This window comes from Chrysochloris asiatica, unplaced genomic scaffold (assembly GCF_000296735.1).
Source record: "Chrysochloris asiatica unplaced genomic scaffold, ChrAsi1.0 scaffold00060, whole genome shotgun sequence".
Classification (NCBI taxonomy): domain Eukaryota; kingdom Metazoa; phylum Chordata; class Mammalia; order Afrosoricida; family Chrysochloridae; genus Chrysochloris; species Chrysochloris asiatica.
This window is the reverse complement of record NW_006408578.1, coordinates 12,179,831-12,187,033: the sequence shown is the minus strand read 5'-3', so window position 1 is coordinate 12,187,033 and position 7,203 is coordinate 12,179,831.

The following is a 7,203-nucleotide window of genomic DNA, read 5'->3' as shown; positions in this document are numbered from 1 at the left end:
TTTTTTTTTTTTTTTTTGTCTGGACTGGAACTCAACTCTGTGGCCCAGTTATTAGCCAGGTGGCAGATACAGTATATAAATATAAGGGTACAACAATACTAGCAAGGTATGTTCACCATGGAATGGTCAACCATTCAAGATCAAAAAAGCAACATTTACCTAAGGACAAAGTTCAGAAGGATTGAGAAATAAGCTGGAATGGAAATAAGAACCACAGAAAGGAAGTGGGAAAGCTGTTATTACGTGGAAGGGATTGCAATCATTGAGATGAAGCAAAGTATATGATTTATTGAATGTAAAATTGATGACCTACTCTGTAAACCTTCACTCGATTCACAATAACATGGTTTTTTGAAAAAAGATTACCCATCCAATCCCATTGTTGTAGAGTTGATTTTGACTCATAGTTGTCTACTTCCTAGTTCTGATGGTGTTATTGTCTTAAAAGCTTGTAAGTAGGCATCCAAGACACATTTGGCCTCTTCACTTGGAGTAACAGAGGAAGAAGGAGGATCAGGAATGTTGTTGTTGCTAAGTTCTGTTGAGTTGGTGCTGACTCATAGCGGCCCTTCATAGGGTTTCCAAGGAGTGGCTGGTAAGTTTGAATCCCTGACCTTATGGTTCAAACAAGATCAGGAACAGAAAGAGGAAATAGAATGTGCGTCTAATTGCCTTTAGGAATATCTACCTCCTTTGCCATGAGACTAGAATAACTCAATGGTGACTTTTGATTAGGATTCTTCTATACAAGAATCCTTATCAAAAGGGGATGGAATAAAGATCAGCATTTCAAAGTCTCATGGACTCGAGATTTTCTGGAACCATGGAGGTTAGATGAATCCCTGAGACAATTTCCCTGTTCTTTTTATTGTAATGCAAAGAACTTGTTAGGGGGGAGAACTTGTAAACACATAAAAGTGGGGAACAACTGAATTATGTACTTGACCTTTTCTGATCCCTAGATTACCTGGGGAGGCAAAGTTATAGGTTGTCCAGATCACAGGACAGGCAGGTGATGGAAGGGATCTGCAACAGAGAAACATCTCCCTCTAGTGGGGCCCCTTGAAAGGCCGACTGTCTCAGAAGATTTGTATTGTTGACTGTGGTGATGTTGCTGTGTACAAGTCACAGATACCCTGGTTACACTTGTGTGAGGAAAAGGAAGCAAAATCTTTATTTTCATTGTAAAAAGCCCCAAATGAGTATTTCAGAAAGCAATATTTTTTTGAAGAGTACTTTTCCCCCTTTTCAGTAACTCATGGTTTCTAAGGAATTCAATTTCCCCCTGTAACACACAACACTACTCATCCTGCTCCCCTTACCACACCAAGTCCAACTGCTCTCCCACCTCAATTTCATTCAAACCCGAGGACTGGGAGTCATTCTAGGTTTATCTTTGAGTTCTCACATTCAGCATTCTACTACCTACAGCTTTTGTATTCATCCACTTTCCCACTGCCGTGTGACAGACAGCACAAAGACGTATGCTAATACCTCAGTTCATGTTCTTGTCACTGTTGACTTGATTCCTGAGTTAGCCATAAGACATAGCTAGTCCAGTGGATGTCCTGTAGTCTCTTCATACCTCATCATGTGTTACCATCCTCTACAATCACTCAGAGTATTCTCTCCATTTGCATTGGAACCAGCTTACTAATATGTCGTTCATCTGCTCATGAAGCACATTACTCATGCATCCAAGTTGGGAATTCTTAGTATATCATATAAGTGTCTTCATGATTTGGTACCTGTTTTCCTTTTCACCTTATCCACACTCCTGATCTACTGAATCAAAAATATGCAGATATATTTAAAAAAAATTTTTTCTAGACAATTTTGATGTATAAGATCTATGGGCAGTCATTTGGAGACTATTATTTCAAAAGTTCAATCAGATGCTATTTGTGCCTCCATTTCTCCTCAATCTGGAGAGGACATCTGATAGTATACTCATACTTTAGTTGTTGAGCCTGATTGGTTTGTGCCGGAGATGAAATCTTATTATATATAGTTCATTCTGAAAAAAAGTTTTGTTTATAGTTAAGCTTCAAGGTACGAATGTTTGTGCAAATACCTAAAAGGACTGAATGCAGTAAGTTAGCCCATACACTAAACCAGTAGTATTTCCCCTGAATCTTAATTCTACTGCAGGGTACATCATTATGCCCTTGTCAAGTCTTAATCTAAGAGGGAGAGAAATCAACATGGAGCTAACTGGGTAAAAAAATGAGGACAAAGAAAGCCCCACAACATACTTTATTGTTGTTGTTGCTAAGTGCTGTTAAGTTGGTTCTGGCTCATAGCAACCCTGTATAGGGTTTCCAAGGAGCAGCTGGTGGGTTTGAACCACCAGCCTTGTGATTCAAACAGACCTTGAGGTTAATGTTTATCCTACAGTGCTATACTGTTCCAAAAAAAAAAAAACCAAAAACCAAAAAACAAAACTACCAAAAAACACATGAGGACTAGAACATTTCAGAAATTGGTTATTATATACAATTTAATATAATACCAATTGGCCATTAAAATGCATATTTAGTCATATGTACCAATGCTTGTTCTATAATACCAAAGGGAAGTTCAGAATGCAAAACTGCTTTTATAATATAATGTCAATGATGTGAAGTTCGTATAGAAAATAGTTGGAAAAGTACACTTCAAATAACAATTAATATTAGTTTGTTATATGCTGAGATTGCTGAGTTAAAAAAATTTTTTTTTAAATCATCTATCTCCCCTGGTATTTTCTAAATTTCAGAGTTAACATATATTACTTTTGTGATTAGGGAAAAAAATAAGCTTAATTTTATGAATGTTATTATTAGGATTAGACCAGGAAGAAACATGAAGGCAATGGAGAAGCTGGCAAAGGGATATGAGAGAAAGACAGACAGAGCAGACACACACAGAGAGAATAAAAGCAAAGGAAGTATGGGAGAGAGAAAAGCAGATGACAATAAGGAAAGGATACATCTGTTTTAAAGTTCTGAAAGAACATGCAGCATTTTAAAACTCCCATCTTCACATTGGGATTTCTGCTTGGCATAGGACTCTAACCAGGAGTCTTGGTGTGGTGCTATAGGATAAGCACTGGATTGCTAACCACAAGGTTGGTGGTTCAAATCCACCCACCACTCCTTGGAAACCCTATACAGGGTTGCTGTGAGTCAGAAGTGACTAGATGGCACCTCACAACAACAACAATAGGACTCTAATTGTAAGACATTACATACACAGCTTTGGTTCAATGTACTGGTATCATCCTTTATAATGACAGGTGGTTACAAGGGTTTATTTTTGACATGAGTACTTAAAATAGCTTGTGGATATTAGTTTAAAGCCATTTGCACATTGATAAATGAGTCACAAGATGGTGAAGTTCCAATGTTTTGTAAAAATATTTCTGTGTGTCCTTCCTGCTTCTAGCTACTGTCCAGAATCCTTGCAAATCGATCATTGAGATTGTGAAGCTCTGTCCCTGTACACCAAGTTGTCCTTTGGTCCCAAGATGAGCCCAGGACTAGGCCATTGCAGTAACTTAGTCCTGACCTGTGAAGGCACTCAAGTCTTTATAGGACTGGCAGATGGCTGAGGCTATGAATATGCAGAGAGCGAGTGGCAAGAAGGGAATGACTACCCAATGCATAATGACTGAATTACAATTTGAAAATGGAATGAGTTAGATAGTTATTATCAATGTAATTATTCATAAATGTGCCTAATTATTCATAATTATTCACAAGCATATTACTTCCCTGATTGCCATAAGTGAGCTCTGAGGCCAATTACAATACGATTCTGGTTGCAGGACTCGGGGCTGACTACCCCTTTTGTCTTGGTGGCTCCAGAGCTTAGTCTCTGGCCTGATGGCTCTGGAAACCCTGTGCGCCATCTGGCCCTTTAAATACACACAACAAACCCCAAGCTTTAAACCCAGCTGATTTCAAAGCCTCTGTTGCCCTTTCTCCCCCATTTCCAGTCCCCAGTTTCTTTTATTTGGGTTCAGGCTGTTCCTTTGAGGGCATGCGCTGCCGCTGTTTAATTAGGGTTCTCTTGTTGTCGTGCCTGCGTTTGATATCTTAATATCATTGGCGGGTGCATGGAGGAAAGCAAGGGAAGAAAGAGGGCTCGGATGCAGAGAAAGGAGAAAGGTCCCATGTAGAAGCCAGAAGACTTGGTCATCCTAAACGGACAAGCTGCTAAATTGACTGCTTCCAATTTCCTCGCAATCCAGGGGGCCCCTCAGGTGGGGGACGCAACCATTTTTAATTCATTATCAATAGGCTACAGCTAACTGCCTGCTGCCTGACATCATGTTTCCAACGATTTTCCAAATAGCTTAGCCTAGGAGAATGCATCTCTTTTTCCCTCAAACCTCAGTGCGGCAAACCCGGAGACCTGGACCCAGGCTTCGTGACCGCCCTTTGTGCAAAGGTTCCCATGAATGCGCTGCTTCTGAGCCTGAACCACAGCTCAATTTCCCCCTTTTTTTTCCCCCTCCCTGGAAAACATTACAGCAATTACCATATTGTGGGGCGGCATTATCAAGTGCAAATTAGCATATAGATTAGTTCTGGGGGGCAGGGAGAAGGCGAGGCCGGTTAAGATCTTTAAAATCAAGTACGGTTATACTCCACGAAGAGTGGAGTACTGAAATCTCCACTAAATCAGGTCCTGGTTTACCTAACCCTGTGTCTACAGCAACGGATCCGAGGGATGTCTGGTGACATTTTCTTAGGGAACAAAGACAACTTGGTTCCGATTGTTGCTGAGCTATACCTAAGATTTGTGAAGTGTAACAAGTCTCCAATCGATCCAGTGGACTTTAAGACTTTCACCACCTTTTTTTTTTTTTTTTTAAATATTTTATTGCAACATAGGAGAAAGTTTGGAGTCCTAGTGTGGACTGCAGAATAAACATTGGACTGCTAACTATACTATCAGCAGTTCAAACCCATCAACTGCTCCTCAACCCTGTACAGGGTCGCTCTGGTAGGGAATGATTGTTGTTGTTAAGTGCCATCGAGTTGGTTCCAACCCATAGCGACCCTGTACAGGGTTTCCAAGGCTGTAAATCTTTATGGGAGCAGAAAGCTTTATCTGTCTCCTGCGGAGCAGCTGGCAGTTTTGAACTGCTGACCTTAAGGTTTGCAGCCCGATTCATAACCACTACGCTACCAGAGCTCCTTGAAGGGCACTTAACAACAACAGGGTGAGAGTTTACACCCCAAAGTAGATTTCCCCATTCAATAATTCATTCACAAATTGTTCCCTGACATTGATGGCAAGCCGGCAATATGTCAGTTGTTTTAGTGCAGGCGAGTCAGTTCTGACTCACAGCCACCCTGTATATGGTTTCCAAGAGACGGTTGGTGGGTTTGAACCACAGATGCTGATCCTACAGCACCACAATGTGACGGTACTCTACTCACTTCAAACCTGGGTTCCCTGTTTCCACTTGTCTGGTTTCTTTGCTTTTGGACAAATGTTGCCTTTTGTCCAGTGTAGGTGGTAATTCTAAAGTTCACATTTCTCCTGGGTGGTGTTGGTTTTAGACTAGTCTATTATTATTTGGAAGTATAAATCTGGGAAAATTGGAAGTTGTCAAAAATGAAATGAAACACATAAACATCCATATCTTAGGTATTAATGAGCTGACATGGACTGGTATTGGCCATTTTGAATCTGGCAGTCACATGATTTACTATGCCAGGAATGACAAATTGAAGACGAATGGTGCTACATTCATCCTCAAAAAGAACATATCCAGATCAGTCATGAGATACAATCCTGTCTGTGATAGGATAATATCCATGCGTCTACAGGGAAGCCCAGTTAATACCACTATTATTCAAATTTATGCACCGACAAAAGCCAGTGAGGATGAAATAGAATTCTACCAACTTCTTCAATCTGAAACTGATCAAACATGCAATCAAGATGTATTGATTATTACTGGTGGTTGGAATGTCAAGGTTGGGAGCAAAGAGGAAGGACTAGTGGTTGGAAAATACTGCCTTGGTGATAGAAATGATGCTGGAGATCACATGATAGAATTCTGCAAAACCAATGGTTTGTTCATTTCAAGACATTTAGACAGCATATGAGACGAGTATACACATGGACCTCACCAGATGGAATACATAGAAATCAAATTGACTACATCTGCGGAAGAGGAAGATGGAAAAGCTCCATATCATAAGTCAAAACAAGGCCAGAGGCAGACTGAGGAACAGACCATCAATTACTCATATACAAATTCAAACTGAAACTGAAGAAAATGAAAACAAGTCCACGAGAGCCAAAATATAACCTCGAATATATCCCACCTGAATTTAGAGATCATTTGAAGAACAGATTTGATACATTAAACACTGAAGACCGAAGATCAAAAGAGTTGTGGGATGACATCAAGAACATCATACATGAAGAAAGCAAAAAGTCATTAAGAATACAAGAAAAAAGGAAAAGGTCAAAATGGATGTCAGAAGAGACACTGAAACTTGCTCTCCAGCGTAGAGATGCTAAAGCAAATGGAAGAAATGAGGAGGTCCAAGAGCTGAACAGAAAATTTCAAAGATCAGTTCGAGAAGATAAAGGCAAGTATTACAACAAAATGTGCAAAGATCTGGAATCAGAAAACCAAAGAGTACTGTTGTTACTAAACTTAGCAAGAAATAAACACATTTTATTAACATATTCACAATTCCTCTTATAACACCCCAGCTCTTTCCTGTGATTGCCTTTTTAGCCATTCTTGTTGTTGTTACAGTGGAGTCAGTTCCGACTCATAACGACCCTGCACAGGGTTTCCGAGGCTGCAAATCTTTACCGGAGCAGAAAGCCTCATCTTTCTCCCGTGGAACAGCGGGTAGTTTCGAACTGCCGACCTTGAGGTTAACAGCCCGATTCATAACCATTCTCGTGGGGAGTATACTTAGATGCTGTTGCTGTGGTTGTTAAGTGCCATTAAGTTGATTCCGACCCATAGCGACCCTGTGTAGGGTTTCCAAGGAGCAGCTGGTAAGCTTGAACCACCGACCTTGCAGTTCAAATGACTTTGCAGTCTGACGCATTAGGAGATGGAAAAAAAACTTCCTGTGCACTTGAGGGCAGGTGGCCTGGGGAAACAGACACTCAAGCTGGAAGGGAGAGGAAGAGAGAGAGAGAAAGAGAAAAAGAAGAGGGAGCCTCTTTCTCTTT